Raw genomic sequence first — 12,216 nt, 5'->3', positions numbered from 1 at the left:
AGTATTTCTGACGCATCTGTAAGCGCAAAAGAGACGCATTGCTGGAGTGTGTCACAAAAGTGACGCATCTCCAGCAATGCGTCCTTTCACATGGGGAGAGCCCCATGTGAAAGTGCTTGCGTCAGTCTTACGCCTGCTGTGAGGCAGGCGCAAGATTTTGACGCAACCGCATCCTAAAAGTGACGCAGTGAAATCTCATAGATTTCACTGCGTCACTATTACGAGGCTTTTTGCGGGGGAACGCCCCCTCTGCATACATTATACCTGACGCAGGTATAATGTGGCGCAGGGGTTTAAAAAGTGACGCATCTACCTAGATGTGTCACTTTTTAAATTTGGTGCAACAAGGCGCATGTTTTACGCCGCAGATGCGTCACAAAAAGTGACGCATCCGCAGCGCAAAACTGACGCAAGGCCTCATAAATGAGGCCCAGGTTTTTATAAAGTTCACAAATGATGGATTTACACATGAGCGCCACTTAATTTTTTTCTACCCAATACGCCGGCAGAGGCCACTGTTAGTTATTTTTTTGCAATGGCCATTTTCTTCACCCCAGTGTCACCCGGCAGTGGAGGGCTACTATAAATCCAAAGTCTTAGCTGCCTGTGTAAACACTATCACATTTTATTTGAGAGCGCTACCTTCATGTAGACAGAAGAGGGCAGCATTGTTCCATGTCTGCTTGACTTACCCTATATTTTTATTCTCTCTGCTACACTTGTTCAAGTCTTTTTGAATTCCTACACCAGCCTGCATCGTCATTGGTTTTGCTTTCTAATGTGTTGCCTTCTGTCTCCCACCCCAAAATGCACGTGTTACAGGACCCAAGGGCCCTTTTTACCAGGGCATTTCTCCTCGCAGTCTCCATCGCTACACATTTCATTCCGCGAATCCGAATACTTCATCATTAAGATGTGGCAGGCTCTTCACAGCCAGCTCCTTCCATTTCACGGCCGATATAAGACAACAACACTAACCGCAGTCTACCAAGGGCCCTGCGGCGATTTTGAGGACCCTAGCCAAATAAACCTGCAGCGCCCCGCCAAAGCCGGGGGTCGTATTTTATGGGCTTTGGGAAACAATATGTGGCAGGCCCTGCGGAGTTGTGGGCCCTATGCCCATATGATACTGAAATAATGGACACAGTCACTGGTTGATGCTTAGTTAACTGCCCACGCGCATGTGCACTCGGGCCCTCTTTATCAGCAAGCCCAAGTCACTTGTGACGCCTGTGTTGGATGGGTGTGGGGTATGCGGGCAACTAGAGCCACATTTTGGTGGGGCCGAAAAAGATTTCGGGGCTGTGGGGTACTAATTCTTCCAGCCATAGGCAGAGAGGCTCTAAGAAGGGATGAAAACACAACAAAAGCCTCATTAACAAGTAAATGGTCTTTTAAAGACCTGTGAAGTACTCTAGTGCGGCTGCAATAAGATTGTCGCCAGCTCGCAAAGCAATCTCGGAACGGGCTGACACACGACGGGGGGGAGGAGTGTGTGAGGGGGGGACTGAAGCCCGGTGAGCCCAATGGGTGTTGCGTGCCTGGGGCCTCATTTATGAGGCTCCTTGCGCCATCGGAACTTCACTTTTCATGAAGTTCCGTGGCGCAGAAGCCTGCGTGGTATTTATCAGGCAGCAGTACGCCAGTTTTTGTGGCGTACTGCTGCCTGATAAATATCAGTCCCTTTAACGCAGTGTTCTGCGTTAAAGGGGCGTGCAATGGGTGTTGCTGTGGGCGTTCCCAGCAACATCCATGACCTTTTGACACTGCCCCAGATTTACGAGAAATCGTAACTCTGAAGCAGTGCCAAAAGCTTACGCCTCCCCAGGGGAGGCGTAAGGGAGGCGCAACAGGGAGAAATGTCTTTATTTCTCCTCGTATTTCCTTTTTCTATGTGTGCTGCATTCTACAGCACACATAGAAAGAGGAAAAGCCTCTTGTGATTATTTTTGTACAGAAAGGTTTCCCTTCCTGTACAAAAATAATCTTCCCCGCAACGCAGGCACCCTTGCACCATTGTGCAAGGGTGCCTGCGCTGGCGCAGGCAGCCCATTGTGCGCCGGCGCAGGGGAAAAGGACAGGAATGCGCCGTATCTTATAGATACGGCGCATTTCTGCCCTTTTCTTTTGCCGTAGGGAAGCGCAGCAGGAAGGCCTGCTGCGCTTCCCTACGGCAAAAAGTCATAAATGAGGCCCCTGGTGTGGGGTGAGAGAGTGGCTGGTAAAACAAGCACCTGCTGAGACACTAGAACGTGTCTAACAGGACCCTGCATTCCGCCCACACTTTATTAGAACAAAACAAAGTCCAAACTATGGGAGACACTGAAAACAACTAAAACACCACAGCATCCCGAGGCAGTCCGCGAGTCAACAGTGGACAAATGCAGGTGGGAGCAGGCGGACATCTCGGCACGCGTCCATAATTTAACCATCTACCACTGGGCACGAACACTGTGTAGACGCAGTCTGGATTCTTTGGCAGCCTGTCCGTTGGATGAATGTCCACTTACGTGGATGGGCTTTTGTGGTCTCGCGGTGATACTGTGGGTGTCAAACAGCTCAAACCTGGTGCATCAGGAGCGTTGGTGGGGTCCCGTTACAAAGTCTTCTCTTGGGGCATCTGGGCATTGTGATGACAAGCCTTGCCAGGGCTGGGATGGCTTTGACGATGCTTGGGAAGTCCTCCTCTGAAGCCTCGGTGCCTCCTGGTACCTTGTCGGTGGAGCACATGTCAGACCATCCCTCGTACCAGGAGGGACCGCGTGGACTATGCATGGCTGCTTGTGGGCCACCTGGGGGTGGCCACTGCAGGATCACTGACATAATTACAGCGAAGTTGTTTGTGCAACTGCCATTGTTGGTGACACAATAGTTGGTGTGGTTTCCAACAGGACACAGGTGTGGATAGGCTGTTAGATAGTCTCTGGACTCTTGGCCTCTTTGTGCTTTGGGGTAGTAAGGCTCCACCCTGGTGACGAATTGCTCCTTCACTGGATTGGATAGTGCACATGGCAATGATGATGTGGTTGCAATTAGACCTGGTGGTGATTCGTCTGGAGTGAGAATGACTGGAGGGACTTTGCAGCCACGTATCTTTGCTTGTGCCATTCTTCTCCCGTGGCATCTGCGGTCGTGAGCAAGCAGGCCATCTGACCCAAACTGCCAATGCTCGGAACTGCCAGTCGTACTGGGAAGCGTAGGGGGAGTGATGTGGTTTATGCTTGCTCGTGGCATACATGTGGTTCCCCCGTTGCGGTCTCCACAGACGTCGCTCTGCCTTGGTGGCTGTCTTGTGTCTGCGCGTGCACTCTTGTAGTGGTACGATCCCTTATCCCCTTCTTGATCTCTCCAGCTCACCTGTGTACATCCTATTCTTGAGGGTGACAGGAGTGTCACTCTTCTTTTCAGTTCTTCGGAATGTGGCATTGTCCCACACTTTGTTCTTCTTGCTTGCCCTGTGATGTGGCGTACCGGCACGTCGCATGTTTTCTCTACACTACACTTCTCCTCTTGCCTGTATTGGGCCAATGGTGACTTCATCTTGAGGCAGTGTAGGACAGGACATTCTGTGCCGTCTTTGGCCCATTGCAGGACTGCACGTCAGCAGTGGAGATGTAGAGGCTCTTCCTCCTGCATCCGGACCACAGTAGGCCTTTACTCTCCATCACAGACAGTCAGTCTGGTCCTCCTCCGTTGCAGAGACATCCTGCTGTGACAGCCTTTCACTACCAGGGGTGCGCAGTGCAATCTCCCCGCTTGTGGTGGTGTCAGACAGTCACTAGGGAGGGCGACCACAGTCCACGTTCTTGCAGCTTTTGTGTGGCTTGCTTGGTGCCTTCAGTCACATGACGTTTGCTGTGCTTTGCTTGGCCACTTGACGCTTCTCTTTCTTGGATTCAAGCCAACCCAGGCCTTACCCCCCCTCTTTTCTCCTGGGAGTGCTGGGCATGCTGCTTTGTTAGCTCTTCTTCCTTGGGCTACATGAATGCTGTTTGCTTTACTGTCCTCCTAGCAGCTTTCTTGGTGGATGCAGCTTTGGGCTACATGGGCCTCTGTGCTGGGGTTCTTTAGAGTTCAGGTTCATTCTGGGCAGAAGCATGATCCTTGAGCCTTGCACCCAGTGCACTAATCTCTGCTGCTGCTACTGACGCTGCTGGCAGTGTGTCACAGAGCAACAGGGCTTTTGTCAAAGTCTGCATTTGTGACCCAGGGTGATAGCGAGGCACTTCAGGCTTTCTGTATACGGCAGGGTGGCTTCACTCTTGGAAGACTGTGAGTGAGCCCCCTCGGGCCACTTTATCTGTGAGCCACTTGCTTGGCTGGCAGTAGTGCCAGCAAGCCACCGCCAGTTGGTGCTGCAGCCACTCTCCTCATGCCACGACAGCCTCGCTAATACAGCAACAGACGACAGCACTGGAACCTTGGGTGGAGAGTGAGTGTTACCTGGTGCATCGCTCATCATGCTGTGATGGACTTTATTGTGCTTTAGCAACTTCACAGGGGCTGGCAGTGTTCAGGGAGGGCTCTGCATGCAGTGCTGGTTCTCCTCAAAATGCCATACTGATAGCATGGTCACTTTTTTTCTATGCTGACCCTTGCACTTGTAAGCAGGGCTTTAAGTTTGATGAAAAATCTGGAGGGTCTCCGAAAGGGGCGTGGCCAATGTAATTAAGGGTGAAGCTTAACTCCTTCCCTGCATCGCAAATTGTGCCGTGGCATGGGGGGGCTAGGGGGTGAGCATGGCGCTGCGGTGCTCATGACAGAAACACGCCGTCATGAGTCACGGGTGGCGTGTGCTCATGATGAATCATAGGAGTTCAGCTGATGCCGAGAAATGGGACCGGTTCTCCAGTTTCAAAGTCATCAGCGGTGGTTGTTACGCCACATCCTCAACCCAGGGATTACCTTAATTGAATGTGTCATGTGACACATGTAATTGTATGAAGCAAGCATCATACACGTCATCATGACCCTGGTGGGGTTTTAAGGGTTGAATAAAGATCCGGCAGGGACGTACGTAGACAGCCCTCGGCATTGCTCCGACATGCAGTCCTGTGTCAGGTCTAATTATTACTGCGCTCACATGTACCCATGCTGCCCTCCAAATTGGGAAACGATTGTGGAACAATTTTGTGGCAAACTACACCCAGGGGTGGCTCCTCCACTAGGGCGGAGGAGCGTCGCCCCATTGCTTTATTGCAGTGCGAGAAGCAGAGACATGAAATGGTAATAACTACCAATTTGCGAGAAAGCAGACGTGTTTGGTTGGGGCTGACAGGTGGGTGGGTGGGGCTGCTCTGCAAGCAGGTTTGGGCAGGGGAAGTGTTGTGTCCCCACTTCAGGCAGGCTGCAATGGAGAACATGGCTGGGCCAGTAGCCCCCATGTGTGCGGGGTCCTGACCAATCACAACGCTACCTGCAGCGTTGTGATTGGCTTAGGGGTGAGACTGGGAGCCTGGCTGCTTGCTTCCTGTTCTTTCCAGAGGCAGAAGAGCAGGAGAAGAGCAAAAACAATGCAGGACCCGGCCGGCGGGAAGGTAAGTTTCTTTTTTTAATTATTAAATTAACCCCCGCGCGAACACCCCCTTCCCACACGACCCCCCGCCCACCTCACCCACGAGTCATTCAAGCCACGACTGACTGCACCAAGTCCGGAAGGGTACATGTTGTACTCCTCCAGGAACAGGTCAGGGTGAGGACAGTCAAGCGCACAAGCCAGCAACACTGCATCAGGGCTACATGACTCAACCCCAGAGCCCCAGCACTGTGGGACTGAAGAACATGGGTCAGAATCGGAATGGCTTTGCCCTTTACTAGATATTGGCTATGACATTGACTATGAGAAGACTGTACTAAAAAACATTTTGAATCTCAATGAATCCCAATTTTGAAACCTTTGAACTTGGCCAAACTTGCCAAGGAGAGTGTGAATTCATCGACATGGACTATGCTGAGCTGTGTGAAGCAGCAATCACATGCTGTGACCCTCAAAAAGGAGGTATGAACAGCTCATCCAGGTTTGCAAGTTAAGTGTCCTCAAGCGACCCCTGTGCCCTCGCAGGCGGTCGCTCCCTCCACGCTGCTCTGCCGCTCGCCTGCCTGCTGCCCTAGCTGCTGCCTGGCCGCTACCTGATTGCTGCAGACCTCCGCTCACCTCCTCCGCTGCCCTCCGCATCAGGTTCGCCTTCTGCCCGCAGCCTGCCGCCTCTGCCCCCGCTCCTCACCGGCCCCGCTGCCCCGGTCACCTCCGTGCTTCCCGCCGCCGCTGACCCGTAGCTCCGCCTCCCCTCCTCTCCCATTGGTCCTCCCGCCTCCCCGCTGACCCTCCCTCCCGGCTCCTACTTATGACGCCCCCTCAGCGACCGCGTGCAGCGGGAGTGCCGATTGAGCGCCGAAGGTGCGCCAAAGGTAAGCCCGTCTGCGCCCGTCCGCGCCTGGACCGTGCCCAGTGCCAGGACCCCTGGCCCCCGCCGTCACCAGCCCACCAGCCCACCAGCCGGACTTACGACGCCACCGAACTCAACGCCGGCCGACTCCCGGGCTGTTACCGAGCCAACCCGAGACACACCCACGGACCCTTCTGCTGCAACGCCTGCAAGTTCACCTGCATCCGGACCTGCACCACCCCAGCAGTGCTCAAGACCTCGACGAGCAACAGCAGCAACCACCTGAAGTGCATCCTGCTCAACACCCGCTCCGTCCACAGACACGCCGTCGAGCTCTGGAACCTGCTCGACACAACGTCACCAGACGTCGCCTTCCTCACGGAAACCTGGATGAACGCCTCTTCAGCGCCAGACATAGCCATCGCCATCCCAGACGGCTACAAGATCATCCGGAGGGACCGCATCAACCACACCGGAGGAGGCATCGCCATCGTCCACAGGAACACCATCCGCATCACGACCAACACCGACGACACCCTCGCAACCGCCGAGCACCTGCACTTTCAGGTCCACATCAACCCCAAGACCACCATCAGAGGCACCCTCATCTACAGACCCCCGGGACAACGCACACAATTCAGCGAACACATCGCCGACTTCATCAGCCCGCACGCCCTCTGCTCCGCTGACTACATCCTCCTCGGGGACCTCAACTTCCACATGGAGAACAACAACGACCGCAACACCACCACCCTGCTGGACAACCTCGCCAACCTGGGACTCAAGCAACTGGTGACCACCCCCACCCACTACGCCGGACACACACTCGACCCCGTCTTCTCATCCAGCAAGGACATCGCCTTCAGCCACGCCACCGGACTCCACTGGACAGACCACAGCTGCGTCCACTTCAGCTTCGCAAGGACCACGATCCACCACCACCAGCAACAGGCTGCACGCAGGAGCTGGAACAAGATAACAGCCGACCAGCTCGCGTCCTCCCTGAGCATGAACCCTCCCACCAGCACAACGAACCCTAGCCAGGCGGCCACCAACCTCACAAAGTGGATCAGCGACTGCGCAGACGAGCTCGCCCCCCTGAGGACCCCACCCAGCAGACCCAGTAGCAAGAAAGCCCCATGGTTCACCGACGAACTCAAGAGCTCCAAGAAGAACTGCCGAGCCCTCGAGAGAACATGGCGCAGAGACCCAACACCGGACAACATGACTGCCCTCAAGCTCGCCACCCGAAAACACCACCAACTCATCCGCGCCACCAAGAAAACTGCATTCAAGGAACGACTGGACAACAACGCACACAACGGCAAAGAACTCTTCAACATCGTCAAAGAGCTCTCCAACCCCAACGCCGGAAACAACGACATCATCCCTTCGCAAGACCTCTGCAACTCCCTCGCCTCCTACTTCCACAACAAGATCGCGGACATACACAACAGCTTCAGCACTCAACCGACGAACACCACGACCGAACCACCGCCCCCCACCACCACCCTCCGCGCCTGAACTCCGATCAGCACCGAAGACACCGTCCGCACGATGAACTCCATCCACTCCGGATCTCCGACCGACCCCTGCCCTCACCACGTCTTCAACAAGGCCGACGCTGTCATTGCACCCCACCTGCGGGACATCATCAACACCTCCTTCGACACCGCTACCTTCCCGGAGAGCTGGAAGCACGCCGAACCCAGCGCTCTACTCAAGAAGCCATCGGCTGACCCCACCGACCTCAAAAACTACCGCCCCATCTCGCTGCTCCCGTTTCCTGCAAAAGACATCGAGAAGACCGTCAACAAGCAGCTGGCCGCCTTCCTCGAGACGAACGGATCCCTCGACCCCTCGACCCCTCGCAGTCTGGCTTCCGGGCCAACCACATACCAAGACCGCCCTGATCGCAGCCACCGATGACATCCGAGCGCTGCTCGACAATGGAGAAACAGCGGCCCTCATCCTCCTCGACCTCTCCGCGGCCTTCGACACTGTCTGCCATCGTACCCTAGTACAACGCCCCAGCAACGTCGGAGTCCAGGAGAAGGCACTGGAGTGGATCATCTCCTTCCTCGCCGGAAGGACACAGAGAGTCCGCCTCCCTCCGTTCAGATCTGAAGCCACCGAAGTCATCTGCGGCGTCCCTCAAGGCTCCTCGCTCAGTCCAACCCTCTTCAACATCTACATGAGCCCCCTCGCAGACATCGCACGCCAGCACAACCTCAACATCATCTCCTACGCCGACGACACCCAGCTGATCCTCTCCCTTACCTACGACCCCGCCACCGCCAGAGCCAACCTTCACAAAGGGATGAAAGAGGTAGCCGAATGGATGAAGAACAGCCGCCTGAAACTGAACTCAGATAGGACGGAAGTCCTCATACTGGGATCCTCACCCGCCGCTTGGGACGACTCCTGGTGGCCCCCCGCCCTAGGCAGCGCACCCAAACCAACAGACCACGCACGCAACCTGGGCTTCATCCTGGACTCCTCCCTCTCCATGACCAGACAAGTCAACGCCGTCTCCTCGTCGTGCTTCAACATCCTGCGCATGCTACGTAAGATCTTCCAGTGGATCCCCACCGAGACCAGGAAGACGGTCACCCAGGCCCTTGTCACCAGCCGTCTGGACTACGGCAACACCCTCTACGCCGGAACCACCGCCAAACTCCAGAAGAGACTCCAGTGGATCCAGAACGCCTCAGCACGACTCATCCTGGACATCCCCCGTCGCAGCCACATCTCCGGACACCTGAGAGACCTGCACTGGCTCCCGGTCAACAAGAGAATCACCTTCCGTCTCCTCACCCACGCACACAAAGCCCTACACAGCCAAGGCCCAGGATACCTCAACAGCCGCCTCAACTTCTACGCTCCCAAACGCCAGCTTCGATCGACCAGCCACGCCCTCGCCGCCGTCCCCCGCATCCGTAGAGCCACCACAGGGGGACGGTCCTTCTCCTACCTCGCCGCCAAGACATGGAACTCCCTCCCCACCCACCTCCGCCTGACCCAGGACCACCTCGCCTTCAGGAAGCAACTCAAGACCTGGGCCCTTATTTATGAGGCCTTGCGTCAGTTTTGCGCCGCCGGTGCGTCACTTTTTGTGACGCACCAGCGGCGTAAAATATGCGCCTTGTTGCGCCATATTTAAAAAGTGACGCATCTAGGTAGATGCGTCACTTTTTAAACCCCTGCACCACATTATACCTGCGCCAGGTATAATGTATGCAGAGGGGGCGTTCCCCCGCAAAAAGCCTCGAAATAGTGACGCAGTGAAATCTATGAGATTTCACTGCGTCACTTTTAGGATGCTGTTGCGTCAAAATCTTGTGCCTGCCTCACAGCAGGCGTAAGACTGACGCAAACCCTTTCACTTGGGGCTTTCCCCATGTGAAAGGACGCATTGCTGGAGTTGTGTCACTTTTGTGACACACTCCAGCAATGCGTCACTTTTGCGCTTACAGATACGTCAGAAATACTGACGTATCTGTAAGTCCTTGCGACATGATGCGTCATACATTAAATATGACGCATCATTGGTGTCGCAAGGAGTGCGCAGTGAAAAGTGACGCATCGCTGTTTTCACGCAGCGATGCGTCACTTTTCATAAATGAGGCCCCTGGTTGTTCGAGAAGTAGCAGATCCCCCTCCCCCAGCGCCTTGAGACCCTCGGGGTAAGTAGTGCGCTATATAAATGCGATGATTGATTGATTGAAGCGACATATCCTTAGACAGCCTGGCATAAAACTCAAAGACATCCTCACATGAAGTCTTGGGCGACTGCACAGGGCAGTTTGAGATGGCCTTTACCAGACTAGCAGTTAGGAAAGAACTGTGCGATCCCAGACCATCAAATCTGAAACGGTGGCTTCAGTGTTGCATGACCAGGTGACCGGTACGCCACCCAAGCCTTCGACATAAGACACATCTGTGAAAAAAGCATGCAGGTACTTTAGCAATGCCAAGCACATTCTCCAAGCCTGTGCTGCAAGAGGCATATTGTGCTCCAACTGCCAGACCCTCAACCGCTTTGCACATGTCAGCAGGAGTGGTTGTCACGCCTCACCGTAATGCACCAGAGGCAAAACCTGCCACCAAGGAGTACAAGTTTTATCATCAACACCAGACCTCATATCACCGAACTGGAACAGCCCAGATGCATATGACATCCCTAACAAAAACAAGGAAGAGGACATCTTCCTCATCTCATGCATGATCGGAAGCCATGAAATGCACGAAATGCAGAGACTACCATATCACTACCCTGTGGGTATACATTGGTGACCTCTCTCATAACATGATGAGCAAGAGACAATTCAAAACTTTAAAGCCATGACCACTGCTGCAATCCGATAAGTCCAATGTATCCAGTTATGGGAGCGGCTCACTAATTCCGCTGGACAGAGATTTTGAGTGCTGATTATCCTATGATAATGTTACTTGTACTACCACATTCTTTGTCTCCACCAGCAGGATAGAGACACTACTCAGTTCAGTTGCTCCTCAGCAGAAGAGCTCAAGCTCGTTCAGTTTGTAGCAGCTTTTTAAGAAAGAACCTTGGAAAGCGTACTGGTGAAATTCCACCACATAGTCTAAGGGCTAGGAAAGCTGCATGCACTACTTGTGTCACTGCACATAGACTATCGCCCAGTCACCCTAGAATACTAGCAGATATCATTCGACATCTGGCTAGTGATAAAGGCTGAACTACAGAAACTTGAAGACCTGGGGGCCATCAATAGGGACACAGGACCCACACCATGCGTCTTCTCAATAGTGGTGGCCAGCAATCCAAAGCAGCCTGGGTGCAATTGCATCTGCATTGACATGAAGCTGCTCAAGAGGGCTAAAAAAATGGACCAGCAAATCACACCCACCCCCAACAACTTAATCAGTGACCTCAGTGGTGCTTGTTGGTCTTCAAAACTAGATCTGGAACATCACCAGCTAGAGTTTAGTGAAGAGCGCCACAATATAACCACCTTCTCGACCCACGTGGGCCGACTTCAGTGCCACTGCCTCAATTTCACAGTCTCATCCAGTGCTGATGTTTTTCAAAATGCCATCCATGAGGTGTTATCAGGCCTCAATACCATTCTAAATGTCAGTAATGACATCCTCATCAAGGCAACATCCATAGAGCAACATCACCTATGGTTGACGGCTACGCCCAGTGGATAGCAGACTTGGGTCTGATTCTTAACAAGTCCAAGTGTCAGTACTTGCTGCAATGAGAATATAGAAAGGTATGGGTGCCTTCAAGGGAATTTGTTTAGCAAAATAAACTAAAAAATGATTTGACTAACTTTATAGGACAAATTAATGGTCTTTTCCAGAAATTAATTCTTCCAACAATGATTATTGGTTGTGTGTGGACACAAATTATCACAATACATACACTAAACATGAAAAACAAACACAAAAGGTGTATAGGAAAAATAGAGTTTATCAGGTAAAAAAGGTTATCAATTTCATATACAGATGTAAACAGTTGTAAACAATTAGGTCTGCAGGTACAATAGTGATATGTTAATAGCTGACTCTGTTGAACCTAATATCACCTATCCAAAATCTCAGTATATTTAAAAAGAGCAAGGATGAGGCGCTGGTCGACGTTTCGGTCTCCTAAACATAACTTTCTGAGACCATCTTCAGGACTGGTGTCAATTGTATACTGTATTAACCTTATGTAATCTGAAACAAAAATGTTTACAGTTACCCATCAGTCTATCATTTTTAGCATATTTTATCTATAACACCCTTGTGACAGTACAAAACAACATTAGTGACAAAACAAACTACATAAAAAATCTATCTT

Source organism: Lissotriton vulgaris, chromosome 2_2 (assembly GCF_964263255.1).
Source record: "Lissotriton vulgaris chromosome 2_2, aLisVul1.2, whole genome shotgun sequence".
NCBI lineage: Eukaryota > Metazoa > Chordata > Amphibia > Caudata > Salamandridae > Lissotriton > Lissotriton vulgaris.
Note: the sequence above shows the minus strand (reverse complement) of the source record.